The sequence below is a fragment of the Egretta garzetta genome, unplaced genomic scaffold, assembly GCF_000687185.1.
Source record: "Egretta garzetta isolate BGI_Z169 unplaced genomic scaffold, ASM68718v1 scaffold368, whole genome shotgun sequence".
Lineage (NCBI taxonomy): Eukaryota > Metazoa > Chordata > Aves > Pelecaniformes > Ardeidae > Egretta > Egretta garzetta.
The window spans coordinates 484,155-501,221 of NW_009260684.1; the positions used below are offsets into that span (position 1 = coordinate 484,155).

Consider the following 17,067-nt stretch of genomic DNA (forward strand, 5'->3'; position numbering starts at 1 on the left):
GATTGACTTACGCCGAGGCTCCCGCATGGGAAAAATCAACATTCGCTCTGCGGTTTGTGGGAGCGGGTGTTGGGGTGCCCCATTCTCCGAGGGGTCCATCGCGGGGCCGTGGGGCTGCAGCCTGGGGTCGGGTGGCACTGGCAGTGCCTGTGGTGGGGCCAAGGCTGCTCGGGCGGGCAGCAGGCGAGGGCTGACGTCAGGTCAGCTGCGCAAGGTGTGCGGGGCCGTGGTTCGGCATGGGGTGCGCTGTCGGCCCCCCACCGTCACGCGGGTTCTGCCACCGCCCGGCAGCAGGACTGGGCAAGCCGGAGCAAACGGCCGGGGATGGGGAAGGCTGACGGTGCGAGGAAATCTCTGAGAGGAGCTGCCTTGGGGCGCGGGAGCAAGTCGGGTTCTTGGAGGTGCGCCCCAAAACCACCTCCCTCCCTCTGCTGCTCCCCTCCCAAGGCACTACCCAAGGCAGGATGCGGCTCCGGGAGAGCTGGCGTCAGGGCTGCCAGCGGCAGCGCACGCTCCCCTCCGTGTCCTCTTTTTGCCGGACTAACCCGCTTCGTCTGTGGGAGTCACTTGCACCCGTGCCAGAGCTTCGGGTGACGTGGGACTGAGGTTCCCTCTTCGGCTTAATCCTTCCTCCGCAGCCGTTGCCCTGCTCGTGCTAAATGTGCCCGGGGGTGATGCAGCTACGCCGTGCCTGTCCCTGGAAGGAGGCGGCCAAAACTTGGGGAGCAGTTTGGGTCCCCCCGGGCGTGCGGACATGGCACAGCTCCTCTCGGAGCGTGGGGCCTGCAAGGGTGTGGGTCTCCCCCAGCTCGTCGCGGCGCTGGCAGCCCCTCCTGTTTCTTGCCCAATGCAGGGCACGTGCCGCTTCGGCGTGTCATGATGGTAACGTCGAGTCAGCAGCAGCGAAAAGTTCCTCCGCGCCCCAAACTGCTTCCCTGTGGTCGTGCTCACGCTGTTTTGTGGGTGGTGGGGACCTCCCCCGTCCCTTTGCTTGGCTTTGCCTTGCGCTTGAGAGAAACTTCAGGCCTTCTCGAGAGGGTTTGAAGCCCTGCCGAGGCGAGAAAGTGCCTTCTCATCGGCGGCGGTGCTGCTCTGAGGAGGCGCTCTCCTCCCGGCGCGCAGCCTGGCAGCTGCTGGAATTGCCTGCAGCCGCATCTCTCCGCACCGCGCGTCCCCCTTGGCCGGCGCGGTCCTTTCGGAGCCACCGGTGGGTGAAGATCGCTCAGAGGGTAAGCAAAACCTCAGCCGTTCTCCAAGCGAGGGACTCTGAAGGTGTCGCCAACTTAATACATAACGAGGCTTTTTCTGAGCTCCATCCGCAGCCGCTCCCCAGGGAGGCGAGCAGGCTGCGGGCGGTCCCTGCCCCGGAGGGCGGATGTTGTCCTTTCTGTCCCAAGCAGCATTTTCATGCGGGAAGAGGCTCGAGGCCACAGTGGCTGGAAGTTTGGGGTCGAAACTGGCTCTTGGCCGCGCTGGATGCTGCAGGTTGGAGGTGTGGGAGCTGTCTGAGGTGTGATTCGGTTCGGGGGGATGGACTCACGCACCATCAGCCCAGAGATTCCTCTTTGAATACGTTGCCCGGGAAGGATTTGGATGTTTTGCTTGTCCTTTTTATGTGTTTTTTTCTTCACTAGTGATTTGTGCCAGGCTCTGAGTTGGGCTTTGTGGGGAGATGCTGCAGCCGGCTCTCCGTGCTTAGCCTGGGACCAGTGCCGGGTGTGGGACCCCTCTGAGCCGTCTTGAATGCTGGATGCCCCGCTGAGGCCACGGTGGTTTGGTTCATGGCTCGCAGGGTCTCTTACGCCATGAGCACTGGGGCCGTGCTGGGCCATCCTTGGCTGGGCTGGCAGGGTTGGCCAGGGTGGGCTCTGTGGGGCTGGTGGGGTCTGTCTGAAGCAGCCGGCCCGTCTGCACGCTTCTCCCCACTAGAGGCTGCTGACGACCGCAGCATTTTTCCTTCCCTGGCTCTGACGGAGGCAGCGGGGTCTTGAATTTGCAGGGCTGAGCATCCCGGCCTGAGGTTTTTCTGCTGATTCACCCTGGAGACAGCAGCGGGCTTTCCCCGGCAGTGGCTGAGTTCAGGGGGCACAGCTGCTCCCCCTGCCAGGCCCACAATAGATCTTCCCACTTCATTAGGTCTTAATTAGGCAAATGCACCGGGACCGTGTGCGAGGTCATTGCCGGGGGACACGGATCATGTGTGGAGCCGGCTACGGGGGATGCCAGCTCCCATCCTGCCTGCCTCGGGGGTGCCGACGGGGTTTTTCCAGCTGGGTGCTGGATGTGGAATGAGTTCAGCCTCTGGTATCGTTTTCCCGGAGGACGTGTGTGCAGCGAGGACCGCTTCACCCCTCCAGCATATCCCAACTGGCAGAAAAGCCAAGGGTTCCTTAAGCCATGGAAGGGATGGGCACAGCCACGATGGCGCGGCAAAACCACCCCGTAGACACAAAGGAGGCTTCTTCCAGGGCAGCTGGTTTAGTGCCCGAGGCCTGGGCAGGATGGTAGCCTGGAGAACAACCCCAGACCCTGGGAAGATGATTAATCACGCAGCAATTAGGTGTAAAATGGAAGGCAGTCGCCACCGCATGGCAAGAGCTGCGGCGGAAGGTGCCTGGGAAGGAATTTGTGGTGTTGCACAAGACCCCGCTGCCTTCGCTAGGTACGGGCACTGCCAGGAGGGCGGCGCGGTGCCAGCTGGCTCCGGTACCGAGCAGGCAGCACGGCTTCCCCAACAATGGCACAGCGGCACTTTACATAATCTGGGACTTGCAAAACAAGCTGGAAGGTCTGGAAAATCCTCCTGCTATTGTTGGTGCTCAAAGTTTGCTGAATTTCCTGGTTTGATCTGCGGGTCTGGTTTTTGTTTTGGGACCGCAAAGGGGAAAGATGCGCTTTGCACGGAGGAAAGAAAAGGGCGTTTGTGGCGTTTAATCCACGCCTGCTCCTTAGATGAAACTATTTTTGTGGTTCACAAGAGGTTTTGAGCAGCTGCTCGCAGCTTTATAGGGCTGCAGAGGACTCTTCGTCTATCCAATTAGCATGGTTTGTCTCTAGTCCTCTCCTGATGCCCCCTGAGAAAATCCTGAAATATCAGACGCAGAGGCACGGTCGCCGTGGGCAGTGCACACATAGGCACCATCTGGGCTCCCGGCCCGAGTGTCTGCTCAGGGGCAGAGAACGCTGGGTCAAAATGGCTTTGTGTTGTCTGAGCCTCCGGTGAGATGGACCCTGCTGCTCTGGGAAGGCTCTAAAGCTGCCTCTCGCTTGCAGATTTTAGGAGGAGAGGCTGGAAGGGAGCTTGGGTCATTTTATTTTGCGGTGCCTCTTAGCTAGAGTTGTCTGCTGCTGCGTCCTGCAGCTTGGTGATTTGAAGGCAGCTGGGAAAACGCAGCTGGGAGGATGTTGAGGCTGTTGGGAACCACACCGGCCTGTGGGCAGCCGTGTTGCCTGGCCCCTGGGGAGTGTTTTGGGGCCTGCCCGTGCTCCTCCATTTGCTCATCCCAAAGCCTTTTGCCAGCGCAACTAAAGCCACTGACGCCCTGTGCGCTATTCAATTAAATGAATGAATCCTGTTAAAATGTTCTCCGCTCCCATTTATAAACTGGTGACTAAGAAATGCGCCTTCTCCTGCCGTTCCTGGGAAAGCCAGGTCTGGAGGCAGGGAAGGAGGTTAAGTTTACACTGGTCCACTTAATGTGAGGCAAGTTTTGGCACCCTGGTAAGCAGCAACAAAGGAGGAGGAACCCTGGCCTGACGGCACAAATACATCCTCTTATGAGAGGCGGCTTCGAGCTCCTTTCACGTAGGTAATTACATCTGGCCACGCTTGACCTGAGCTGGATTGGAGCAAGGGGGTGTGAGGCTTGATGTGTGCTGGGAGTCTTCAGAGCGACCGAGCTCCGGCCACAGCGGTGTTAAGGCAATCTTGTAGGTGTCACAAACAAGCCAGCGCATCGTAGCGATGGGGTGGGAGACACGGGGAAGCTCTGAGCTCGCTTGCAGCCTGGAGAAGCCAGTGTCGGTGCTGAGCTGCGCTCGGCGTGGGTGGGAGCTGGGGTGGACGGAAGTCTTGAAGCATCTTTGTTGCCAGGGTGTTTAGGCAGGTGATGTGTTACAGCATTTATCATTCTGTACGTGACCTCCCTGGGCTGATCCCTGCTTGGTTGCTGGCCCCCGATCGCAGCGATGGTTTAGCTGCTTGCCAGACAGCACCAGCCTTTAAGGGCTTGTATTTCTGTATCCTCTCTCCAAAAACCCAGGGAGATGGGGTAAGCTGTTTGTGGGCACTTCAGAACTTGAAGGGGGCTCTTTCTCTGCACCAAGGGTCTGTATCAAACGGGAACGGCACCGAGTCGCCTCCCTGCATCTGCGCGGACTCGAACGCTGAGCACGGGAGCAATGGAGGGCAGGTGCTGGCCCGGCTCTGAGCCATGCTGGGCTGTAACGTGACTTTCTCCATCAGTGTTGGTGTTGTGCTGGGGGTGCATGTGTCTGGGGTGGGGGTGAACCTGTCCTGTAGGGCCGGGATCGGCCTTGGCCAATCTGCGGCTGCGAGGAGCCTTGCCGTGGGCTGGCAGATGGGGTCAGCGCTGCTCGGGGATTTCCTTGGATGCAGAGTGGAGGCTTTTAATAGCAAACGTGGTCATCTGTATCATGGCGTAGCTTGAAACCTGTCCCTTAAAAATACAGACTGGCAGTGGGATGTGGCTGAGTGAGAGAAGTCCACTCTCTTCAATATTTTCTCCCTGGTTTTGAGTAAAAATGGAATATAGTTTAAACCTATCGCTGGTGATGCTAATGGGCTCATGGGTTTGGGGTACAGTTCTTCCCTGGGAGGCAGCCTGGAGAAAGCCCTGCCTTTCTTGGGAGGGTCGCTCGGCCCTGTGCGATGGTCAGACCCTTCCCGGTGTGCTGCGCTGTGTTGGATCCTGTGCCTCGGCCGAGTCCCAAGACTTCAACCTTCTAGGAAAGGCAGTGGGGGCCAGTGTGGGTTGCCCTTGCTGCCCGGGTGGCTCGTGAGTGGCAGTCGGAGGTGTTGGGGAAGCATTCGGAGTTGCAGATGGCTCGTGCTGGGGTTGCAGCGCTGTTTCATCCATCCGAGCTGCCTTTCGGTGGGAATACACAAGGTATCCGAGCACAGAATTGATCCATGCTGCTGGCCAGGCTTTTTCCTGGTGCTGCTGTTTTTCCCTTCGTGCCGAAGCAGGAGGCAAACGTGGTTACGGCAGCTACCTGGCTCTGGCACTTTGCATCTTGCCTCCCTACAAACTGCCTTCAAACTTCTTGGCTCTCTGGCCTCCTGTTCTGGTCCATACGAGACTGTTACTGGAGCTCAGCAAACCGTGATGATCGCATCCATGTGCTGTACCTCAAACCACCTGGCAGCGCTGGGCTGGATGAAGAAGCTCATTTGCATGGGGTGGTTAATTCTGTGTATGTTTTAATCTCTGCGACCATCTGTGTTCTTGCCTGGGCTGGGGAGACTGGAGCTCTTGGGATTTATTCCAGGAGGTGAACGTGGAAAGGACTGCTTATTCTGTGTCTGCCGAAAACTGCTCCGGGTCAAAGCAGGACAGCCTCATTAACTCCAGGAACAGTTGTTCCTGCATCTTCAGGCAAGGAGGCCTCGATGATGTGTCAGATCTATCCTGGAGGCACGTCCCGAAAAGCTGCAGGGAGATGGCAGGGGCAAAAGGCACTTTAGTGAAAATGGGGACCTCTGTGAATGCTTTCCTGCAGGCAAACCCAAACACAGAGGGTCTGCGATGGGCTCGGCTGGCGCCCTGGAGGGCTGAGGTCTCTCCAGGGAAGGCTGCATTGGTCGGGGGAGAGGTAGTGTGCTAAAGCATCTCCTGGCCACCCTAAAAGCCCTACCCCAGGTTGTAGCAGCTGCTAGGGTATGAGTCAGCCCCACCAGCAGCTACTATGGTCTCTGTCCACAGCGAACACCATGGCTGGAGCTCAGATTTGAGCTTCAGAAGCTGCTGATGAGACAGAGTTCCTCAGGACAGGGATGCTCGCATACAGCACCAAAACCAGGGGACCAGTACCTATAGGTGGGCTGCAGTAGCATCTCCAGAGAGACCTGTGCAGGCTGCTGCTGACCAAGAGAAGCTTTTCTGCAAGCAATGCTTGAAGTCTTCCATGGTTTGGGTTTTCACATTTGCGAGCCTGAGGCTCTGCAGCTCATCACAAGAGCCCCAGCCAGGATCCTGCTGACCACAGGCTCTGCGCGTGGCACAGGCAAAGGCGGCGCTTGCTGCGGGCTCTGTTGAGGAACGCCTGTCCCGTGGGGCAGCACGGCCCCACTGAAGCTGCCGCTGACATCTGAACCCAGAGGGAATGATCCCTGCCCTGTAATTAAGCTTTCTTTTGCTCCTCTTCACCATACTAATGAGTAGTCTCGTGGATGTGCTCCTTGCAGCCATAGTGCTCTGGATCCTGTGTGTGGCTCAGGAGCTGGAGGTGGCTTTCCAAGAGAGCCACCTGCAAAGGGCAAACCCAGATCTCTGTCCCTGTCTCATTAGGGTGAAGCTCTTGGGCTGGGAACCTTTGGGTTTAAAGGCTTTTTCCTGACTGCAACCCTGCATGCTGTAAATTCAGCTGCCAACGTACACCCCGCACTTGAATAAGGAAAACCCTTCCTGCTGCTCATGCTGGTAAGGCTGGGCGAGATGGAGATACCTTCCCAGCTTTTGGTTGAAGGACAGAGTCTGCCTCTTGAAAGGACAACTCTTCTTCACCTGCTTGCCAGGTTTTTGACATGGGTGGATAATAACACTTAAAACCAACTAGCGCTCCACCTAAATCCTCTCCTCGTTCAGTAGTTTGGGGTTTTGGTCTTGATAGAGACTGTCAGCGCTGTGGTGCACGCCAAAGGATGGGTGCGGGCTTGTGCCCCTCTCGCCAGTGTGGCAGGATGGCTGTAGAGGAGGTGCATAGTCCGAGGCACCACGCTAGACTTCCCCTGCGTGCCATGAGTGCTTGGCTGTGCAGTTGTGTCGAGCAGGTCCCTGGACCCTTGGTGGGGTGGTGGTGTGGGCCAAGGATCTGGCTGGATTTTGGGACCCTCCTTGGGCCCCGGCGTGTGCCCGCTGGAGCACGCAGCCGGCCTTGCTGTGGCTGAGAGCACCGTTGCTCTCTTGAATCTCTTCATTTAGTTAATGATCCTTTTGTTGAGAGGATTAGGGTTTAGAGGCCTCTGGCAGAGTGTTAATTAAATTAAGTCTATGGGTGTTTTGTTGAGTTTTTAAAGTCCACTAGAGGGCTCAGTTGGGGCCCTGTGGGGTTGGGGCTGGAGGTGCTGGGCTGTGTCCATCCCCTGCAGAAGTTTGTGGCAGAAGTTACGTAAGGCCGGAGGAGCCGGCCGGACGCAGAAGCGCCTGGGACCCGTCTGCAGCCTCCGCACCGGTGCTCGCTGCTTCTCCAGCCCGGCTCTGCCTGGGGCTCGGTGGTGCCTTGCCCGTGCTGTGCCGTTTGTGTTTTTTTTTTTTTTTTTTTTTTTTTTTTTTCCTTCCCCACTCGGTGTTTACATTTCTAAGAAGCAGCTCAACGTGAACGTCCAGTTCCACCTTCAGTTCTGGGAAGAGGCAAGACACTGAAGTTCGCTTACGTGAACTCTGTTGCAGCGCTCCTGTAGAATACAAGCGTGAGCACTTGGCTTTGTGGCTCGAGGGATTTTTCTGGCGGGTGTGTGGGGTTTTTCATGTTTAGCTGGAACTGCTTATTAACCAATGTCTCTTCTCCTTTTTCTTCTATACACTGCCCCATGATGGATTTTGGTGCCTTGCCTGCGTGGTTTGCCCGGCTGTCTCATCTCTGGGTAAGTACCTGCTCCGTTAGATCAGTGAGGGGAAGCAGCCGAAACGAGTCACTTGCACTTAAATAATTAACTGGCCTGTTTATTCTTGAACTCTGGAGCACTGAATGTTATCAAACAGTGGGATTTATCTTGTGTGTGTGAAGATTCTGGATATTGCAAAGCACTTCACGTAGCAATTTCTAGGCCAAGTTTATAACGTGAAGAAGCCCCCAGTGGTAGTTTTTTGTGCCAGCCTGGGCTGCAGAGCACTGACGCAGCGATAAAAGCACACTAGGCGCCAGCAAGTGAGCAAATGGAAGTGAAAATGCTTTTGGTAGTGGAAAGCAAGGCTCCCTGTTTCTCCCTGGATGCCTTCTGACAGCTGTTGATGGTAAATCCGTGCTGTGGTTGTGTAAGGTTCTCTCCAAAGGCTGGAGCGCGGCACTGGGCTGGCTTCCCCGTTGCAAACCTGCAGATGCGTGGGGCATCGCAGGGCAGGGAGAGGAGCCTGAGGCTCTTCTGGCAGGAGAGGAGGGGAAATACGTGTCGAGCTTGGAGAAGTGTGGCAGGTGCTGATGTTTCCAGCTTGCGTTCACAGAGATCCTGCTTTGCCTATGCAAAGGGGAGGTTGTCCTGGTGGGGTGGATTCTCGTGGTTCCCCAGCAGAGGTTTGGTGCCTGCCCCTGCGCCTGGCTGGGAAGTGCTGTTTGTGCCTCCCAAAATAAGTGTGTGCGCTCAGGGTGGAGGAAAGAAAGGGGTCGCTGCTTAGCCAAGCTGGTTCTCTGGATACAGTGGTGCCTTTGCACTGAGGTTGCTATCTCTGGAAACTTCAGAAGGTTTTAATTGACTTTTAAAAAAAAAAATAAAGTATCCTCCTGCTAAGCTTTCTCCTTTCCTGTCCATTACCTCCCTTCCCCCAGTAAAACCCTCTTCTCTCCCAGTAATGGCAAGGACTGAGCATATTTAGAGCAGCTCTGCTCCGTGCCTGAGCGCTCAGTGTACTGCCAGTCACTGATGAAAGACTTGAGGGGAAAGCAGAGGAAGGTGCTGCGAACAGATTGCTTTATTCTTAAACTCAGCGTTATTATACGATGCCTCACAGGGGAGGGCAGGAGAGATGAATCAAATCCAAGCATAAACCTGTTGTTCTTACACAGAAGTAAGTGAAGCACTATATTTGGAAGCTGAGCAGCTGTCTCCTGTTCTGAATGAGCTGTTCTTTGCTACAAGTCTCTAAAAGAAGGATCATTAATTAACTACAGAACCTGCCTCGATCAGAGGTGCTGAGCTCCCATCCCCCCCAAACACCCAGCAGTCATTTGAATGCAGAATAAAACTCCTCCGCGCAGTAGGTATAACTGCAAGAACTTCAGGCTGGCAGCGCGCTGGCCAGGGGCTCGTCTTTGGAGCAAAATGCAAGTGCTCGCTCGCGTGACTGTCGGGGTGGGTTAGGGAGAGGCATGCCTCCACCAGCGCAGTGGCTGTAGCTGTGCCAGGGTGTCCCGGACCAGGTGAGCAGCAACAGGATCTTCCTTCTTCATGCTTGAGCAGACCTTCAGGACATAGTCACCCTCCTGGTTATTGCCGTGTGACAAACCTCTGGTCAAGGGCGAATTTCTTTCTTGGGGAAAGCTGGTAGCCTGAACAACCCCTGGTTTGCTCTCCCCAGAGCAGCCTCACTGTGACTTTTGTCTGCGTGAGCAGCCTGTTGTCTTTCATGTACTGCACGGAGAGTATGGGCCTGCTTATTACAGGCTTTTGGGGTTTTGAGCTGATACAAGATGAAATTTGCTGCTTGCTGATTACTTGGTATTAATCTTGGTCAGCAAACAAGAAAGCTAAGTGGTACCTTGTTAGCGATGGCAAAGATAAAGGTTGTGTGGTACGGTTTCAGTGGATCAGGGAGAACCCTGACCTTCACCCAGCAGAGAGATTGGCAAGCTCAGGTTGCCTTTCCATCTTTAAGCCTGGCTTATCTCTTAGTTAAACGTAAAATGTATAGGAGCTGTAGTAAGTGAATCCCCTCTCCTGACCTGGTAAGAGTGTTGGGCATTGGGCCTACAAGTAACACACCAGCAGCTTCCATGAAGGGCTGTGCTGCGAAAAGCTGGAGGGCAGAAACCATGAAGAAAAACGCTGAAGATGCAAGAGGAGCCTGTGACGTTCGAGGTTCTGCTCTTGACCTTCAAGCTAAGGTTCACATACGTTGCCATTACTTGAAGCCTGTCAAGAACTCTGAAGTGAGGTCACGGGCACTGGCTGAAAACATGCTCAGAGCTTTCTTTGTGGCAAAGGAAGTGGGAAGCGCAGTGTGTCCGTTCACGGGTTGCTGCTGGGCTGCGCCTGTCCATACGTTGGCATTGGTGATGCTGGGAGCCATGTTTTGTGATCTTAGAGTTCACCTGTCCATGAAATTCTTTCTTTCTATCCCTTAATTCATGGGTCACCTAGAGAAGGGAATTGCTTCGTGAAGCCGTTGAGCAGCAGTTATGTTGTGAACTTGGGTCTCACCTTAATTCTTATTCACATATAGCTCAGAGGAAGAACAAGTAAGTTCTCCTGCTTTTCCACCTTTTGGTGAGATTTTCTGCTTTCAACCGCTCCTGGCAGTGTGGTAGCAGGGTATCTGTTTCGCTTGTCCCACCCCTTCAGAAGAGACCATCAGAATCCGATGCGGTGTCAAGTTCTAGGGCTGGCTTAGCTCAGTGGTTTCACTTCAATGCTTTGTAAGGCAGTGAAATAGTTCTCATTGTGGTGTTTAAAATAGCAGTGCTGCCTTCTGAATTACCATCTAATTAAATGAAAGCAAAAACTCAAAAGCAAGCGAGCTTTCTGCATCTCTTGTTGCATAAGAAAAGCTGTTTTAGTTGACCTAAAAACCAACATTGAAAAACAGGCTAAACAGAGATGCTTTCCTTCCAGTTCTGTGGGCAGTTTGCAGCAGTTGCTACTGTTCTTGGAGAGCCATTCACGCGGCGGCAGCTGCAAGCCCCTTCAAAACAGTTACTCCTTTGAGACTCACTTCCCTTTTGCTGGATGGTTGGAGGAACCCTGCTGTGGAGACAAATAATTAGATATAAAAGATGGCAGCTTAATGATTATTAGCTCCTTTCTGATGCAGGCTGCGGTGAATGCAGGGGTGAGATCCGGCTAGCGTGCATCTCAAAGCTGTGGCTGCATCTCTTGCTCGGAAGATTTACCGTGTGCACCATGTTAACTTGCAGCCTCCGCGGACCCACAGAACGCAACGGAGCTAACAGAGTTACAGGATTTATTTCAGTAACAAACCTTCTTCAGAGAGGACGACTCTTGGCAATTGCCTGCGACAATGGCAACAGTTCGGATGAAGCATGCTTCCTGCCCTCTCCTCCCCGTTTCTCCATCCATACCCACAGCTTTCCTCTACAACGTCTGATTTCTCCCCCTCTCCCCTCTTCTAGTACTTGGATTCTGCCTATAAATCTGAACTGCTTTGGGTTTTCTTTATAAAAGAAATATATATGAGCATGGAAAAATATGAGCTTAAATAAAGCCCCAAAACGCCTTATTTTGTAAAGCTCCAGAAAAACTGGCGGCAATGTGATGCTATCCTCTGGGATTTTGTCCTATTGATATTAATCTTTTTGAAGCTGGTATCCATGACTGCCAGTTTCAAAGGTTAATATACTGCGTTTCAACCAAGCAGAGAAGTCTTTTTTTTTTTATTATTTGTGATATGGAAATGTGCACCAATTAATCATTGCGCACCTGCAGAAATGCCTCTCTCAGCAGACTTTGGCTGCACTGTATTAGGTTGTGGGATCATCTGTAGAAAGGACTCGGGGTGATGAGTCTGATCCAGTTAGTAGCTTAAGACCAACCCTGTGAGGTCCAAGGAGAGAGCAGGTAGGGGAAACGGCACTGAACAAGGTGGTGCGGAGCTTCAGGTCTTATTTCTGGAAGAAATAAAGTAGCCTGTGCTCTGGTTAGAAGTTGTATTTGCTCTCCATAGCTAAAGTCTTAATTAAATAAATGTTGGGTCTTGCCAGGTGTCCCTCGCTGATGGGCAGGTCTGGCCTGCGATGACAAACTGCTGTCAGTGTCTGGTGCTGGGTTCACGGCTTGGGTGAATTTGCTGCCTGGCCTTTGGGTTACACACGATGCGTTGGTACAGAGCAGAGGGCTCTCTGCCGAGTACCTGGCTCTGAAGTACTGCTAGGTAGACATCAGTCCTAAATAAACCCTGATCTTAAAACTTTTCTTCCCTGAACCATGGAGCTCTGAGTATTTTCAGGCCAAGGGAGTGTAATCTTTGGCCAGATTGGGAGCATAACAGCATGGAGTCAAATCTATGCTTGAGCAGCCCCTTGTGAAAGCTTCACCTAACTGGCACCTTTCTGGGGAGAAGCTGCAGATCAAAAAAACACCTACCTGGTGTTATTTAAATAGGCCAGAGCCTCTCCTTGCTGCAGTTTGACATCTCATCCGTGCAAGGAGTAAATCAGCCACTGACATCCTTTGTTTGTGGTATGGCTCTTCTGCCTCCCTGCCTTAGCACTGGTCCCTAGGTGGCACTAACTGTTATTTTTGGGCTTATTTCAACAAAGGCTGCATAGCTGAGCTTGTCCCCCGCTGAAGTGACAGCTGCGTCTCTGGCCAAGCTGGCTGTTCGTGTTCGGTTTAGGAGGCTGGCACAAGGGCGCGAACTTCCTCCTGCTGCCCAAACATAGAGGTTTCCAGCACTGTCTCCTGGAATTTATTAACAAGGGGCAAGGGAGTCGAGCACCCTCTGCGAGCAGCACGCTCCTCTGGTTGTCAGTGGTGTCTTCACTAGGACTGCTAGGGAATGAAAAACTGGTAAATGCTTGAAACGAGGGAGAGCTCATGACCCAATGGTGGCCAGCGTGCCGTTGGGCCAGCTGCCTCTCTTGCAGCGTCTCTTCCCATCCTTCAGTCTGTTCCTTGGGCTGTTTCTGGAGCTCAGGCTCATGCCATGCTGATTCTCCCTTTTCCTGAACCTGAACTACTTGTATTCACAGCACCGCCTGTAATCTATTCTCCGGGCTTTTTTAAGCACTTTCTAGATCCTTTAAGTGCAGTCACTCGTATGTTTAATACTTCCTACCCACGCGTAAGGGGAAGAGTATTTCTCTCTCAATGTAGAAACATTCACTGTATGAAAACTCGATCCTGCAATCCGAAGCTGACCTCTCTAATCTTTAAGCGGTGCATCTTGGCAGAAATGTGATTTACGCACTGTCGCTAAGCCCTGGAACAGAGCTGACTTTCCAGGGAGCTGTTCTTCCCTGCACTGGCATGTGGCCTGGAGAGAGCTGATGCTCTTCTTCATCTGTGTTGTTCCTCTTTCTTCTTGGAGCTAGTCAGCTGGGCTGCAAGAGACCGACTCAACACCAACTTCACGCACACCGATGAAACCCATGGTGGGAGCTTTTTGCACAAGTGAACCAGATTCTGGGTGGGATGGGAATTCCAGGTGTACAGGCTTAGTTGCCCAGCTGCCCCCCCCGCCCTCCCCATCTCCCCAAAAAGCATCTGCATAAGCCAGCTGAGTACCAGAAAGATGTAGTAGCTTGAAAACTGGATTCTTTGGCCCACGGGAAGAACATGCGGTTTTAGTTTGGCAGCAATGGCCTTCAAAGGGCACAACTCCTGCTGTTAAAAAAACCATCAAAGGAAAACCATCCCATAGGGAACCACACAGAAAAGGATAGGAGAAGCGGCTTGGATTTAGCAAAACTTGAGGCTAACTGCTGTGATGCCAAGTAGGATTACAATAGCAAAATCACTCAGTGTCTTTAGCTGTGAAGGGTGCTGCTTGGCCCTTTAATAACTCACCCAACAATGAATCGATTGTTGGTTTTGGAGAGTGCTACGATGGGCTGGACTAGATTTAATCTTTGGTTAAATATTTGATGCAGAGCTAGGTGAGCATAGACGTTCCAGGTTGCCTTCACTGCATGCACACGTTATAGCAAAGCGGTGCAGCGTGTTCTAGTTCTTCGTGAAGATTTCTTGAGTTTGCAGTTCAGCCTGTCAGAGGCTTTTTCTGGCAGCGAATTCTGCTGTGCCTGCCGCTTTGTGTGCTAAGTTGAGGGGTGAGCATGGGAGAAAGCACCCCTTCCTTCTAGGGAAATCATTTACCTGCAATATCTTTGTTCTAGATCAACGTTTTACAGTCAACTGAAGCTTGTGAAGCTGAAGGGAGATTTCCTTTACACCTCATCCTGGCCTTCTGCTCTCGGCCAGATTGGTGCTGGTGATGGTGACAGTAAATCTCGGAAGAGGAGCCAAGGGCAGAGGGCCAGTAGCTGGCACCTGCTCTCCTCCCACCTCGTTTGCTCTTGTGAAATGGCCGCTGCTGTTCTGGACACTCTTGCTTGCTAGCAAAATGTGTGGACGTGGCACGGAAAGTGAATATGCCCAGTGTGTGTGTACAAACGTATGCATAATACAGACACAAGCAGCTTGCTTCCAGCAGCAGTGGATAAATGATTTGGTTGACCAGCTTAATTTCTTTGTTTTCCTAGAACTTGGCGTAATCCTGAGTATTTCTCTTCACCTTAAATCCTGCTTGCTTTGGGGGAGGGAGCACGGATACCAGTGTGATTCCTTTGTTTAGATTGGGAATTCCTCATGTAGAGAAGCTCCTCAGGGTGAGGAGAGCTCTGTGCAGATTATTTGTGCCAGTAACGCTCTAGGCACAGTGTTCATTGGCACTGGTGTACATTGGGAGCCCCGTTTTACAACAGATCCTACCAGCAGTGCATCCTGCAGGGTCCTGCAGAGCACTGGATCACCTTACAAAGGATTTTTAATTTTATTTTTTTTTTTATTAAGAACTTGCTTGAGCGCTGGATTTAATCTACTGTCTAGATGCTCTTAAGATGCTAGAGCCCATACTTCTGAGCCACTTGCTAGCTGCGTGCACATTTAAACGGCACAGGGTAGGGTTTGGCATCGTTCTCTGTTGTGACCCAGTTGATTTGTGCTGACCGGGTCCGCTGGGATCTGAGCTCTCACCAAGCGGCCTTTCAGCTTGCAAGGAACAGCTTCTGCCTTAGAGACCACAAACGCATGCCTAAAATGAATATAATTCCTCTCCTTATTCCTGTATTCAGCAGCCGAATACCAAGAAATCCTGATTTATTGAAATAATTCTCAGTCTCTAATTGACTTCTATAAAGCGACTTAAACCAGCTATAACTGGGAGAGTTCTTTAAATATTTGCAATCTGGGCTTGGCACGGGGCAAACTGTTCTTATAGTGAAGAATTTAAGAAATTTCCATTACTTCCTATGGGATTTCAGAGGTCAGTTCGGGGCTGTGTGGGAAGGAGGAGGTTAGAAGTTAAGCCACGATTTACAGCAGAAGTGTGAGGTTGATGGTGGTATTTCCATACGCAGAAGAGTGGTGGGTTTGGTTTTTCTTTTTTTTTTATTTTTTCCTTTTTTCTCCTCCCTATAAAAGGATTGCTTTGGCCTAGGTTCAAATTGCTCTGCCCCAGAAGGACATTTTCAAGGCACTCTCGTGGCACAGACCATGTGTGTCTCTTTATGTCTGCTCTTAGGTTTCTTCTGCCAGTCGAACTCCTGGTTGTTTGTTTGGGGTCTGAAGAGGTAACGGGGTCCTTTGCCCTCGTGCACAGTGTGTATGGCAGCTTGTGCTAGTGCTCCCTGCGGAGAAACGCTTCACCTGGGGAACAATGGCTCAAAATACGGGAGCTGCTGCTCGCTGTACTCAGATGCTGGCAGATGGGAGTTGGGGATCATCTGGTGATCTGAGCATGGTGGATGACGTGCTGCGCAGCGTTAAATCACCGTTGCGATGCGAAGTTTTCCTTGCCATGGTCTCTCCTCCATGTAATCTGCAATCTGCCGTTGGTCAGCCTGCGCGTGTGTTATGACGAAGCACTGTGGTTTTGTTTGCTTGTTTTTCTTAATTGTAAGAAGCTGTTGCCAACCCTTCGCATCCAAAAATTGTGGCTTCTTGGTGGTTTTCTCCTTAAAGCCCTTTGGACTCACGTTTCTCTTCTGACACAGTTTGTTTTCAGCCCATCTGTGGGTGAGGAGCAGCAAAGGCAGCGGTTACTGTGGTGGGTCAGCACCAAACATCTGAGCCTCCTCCATTCACAGCCTGGGCTATTAAAATGTGTTAATTTAATGCTGTGGGGAGCAAAGTTGGAGCTTCAGGGCATGATTCAGGGGAACTGCCTGTCCCTGGTGTAGCAGCCGCCAGACCTTTCTCAGCCTGCATCTTTGAATCAAATATGCTCATCTGAGTCTGAGAAAACCACCAGATAGTCCAGATTTAAGGCAAAAATATCTCTCTCCCTTCCCATTAAGGAGCTTTTTGCAAGCAATCTCAACACCAAGACATCGGGGGAGCTGCCCCGTTCTGCGTGTTTTGGCAGAGCCGAGTGTCATAAACATACAGAGGAGAAGGGGTAAATAGCTGTGAGAAGCCTGTTAATTTTTCTAGAAAATTGGGGTTGTTTGGCTGCCGTTTAGCACAAGCATCCTTAGCCTGTGAGTGGTCCTAGCGACGGCTTCAGCATGAGGATGAAGCTGTCCCAACCAGGGTGTGTATCAGCCCAGGGTATAATCTGCTGCTGAAGAGGTAGGACGGTTGCTCTTAATGCAAGCAGGATAATGTGCCCGATAGCTTAATTCTCTTTGGGAGGCAAACAGAGAGGCCTCAGTGCCACCCGTCTGTTGGGGTTGTGTAAATATTTAAGAGGGGTTTTGTCCCTTGGAGCTGGTCAGGCTGGTGCACTGGCAGCAACCTCGCTGGAGCCCTGTGCAAGCGCTGACGAGAAGCTGGGCAGGGTTTTGCTCCACTGCATGTAGCGGGGAGAGCTGGACAGCGCTGGATGACAAAAATAACTACTTATAATTTGTGTGTCGGTGAGGAAAAGCCACCCTGTGCTGTTACATGCAGTTTCAGAGCGGTGGGCAGGTTGATCTCCTCTGCGGGGTTGGGCCGTGCTCCTGTTTTTGCACGTTCACCAGGGAGGCTGTGGGGTTTTCTTGCTGACCGAGCGCTCGCCATCTCAATTCTCGCTTTATCGGCTCGGCAGCCCATCCACTGAGCCAGTACCTATTGGGTTCCTGAGGGCCTTGTTTAAAAAAAAAATAACGAAAACCCCAGCACGCACACGTACACCCCGCCGGGTCCTCCCCTCTGAGCTGGGCCACAACTTTTTCTGGGAAACAGCGAACTGTATTTAAAATCTAGGTCACGGAGGGAGGTGAGCGCAGCCCACT

At 52.5% G+C, this 17,067-nt stretch overlaps 1 protein-coding gene across 2 annotated transcripts in view; it reads left to right on the forward strand.

The window, feature by feature from the left end:
- The first annotated feature begins 7,657 nt into the window (after positions 1 to 7,657).
- The window catches only part of EPB41 (erythrocyte membrane protein band 4.1), a 92,250-nt gene continuing 82,840 nt past the window's right edge, over positions 7,658 to 17,067 (forward strand). The window contains exon 1 of one of the 2 annotated variants that reach the window (XM_035901241.1): positions 7,658 to 7,825. The gene's annotated coding sequence lies outside the window, so the exon portion shown is untranslated. Of the gene's footprint in view, positions 7,826 to 7,870; positions 8,196 to 17,067 lie in introns of those variants that run through there. The other variant, XM_035901243.1, reaches the window with a different exon arrangement.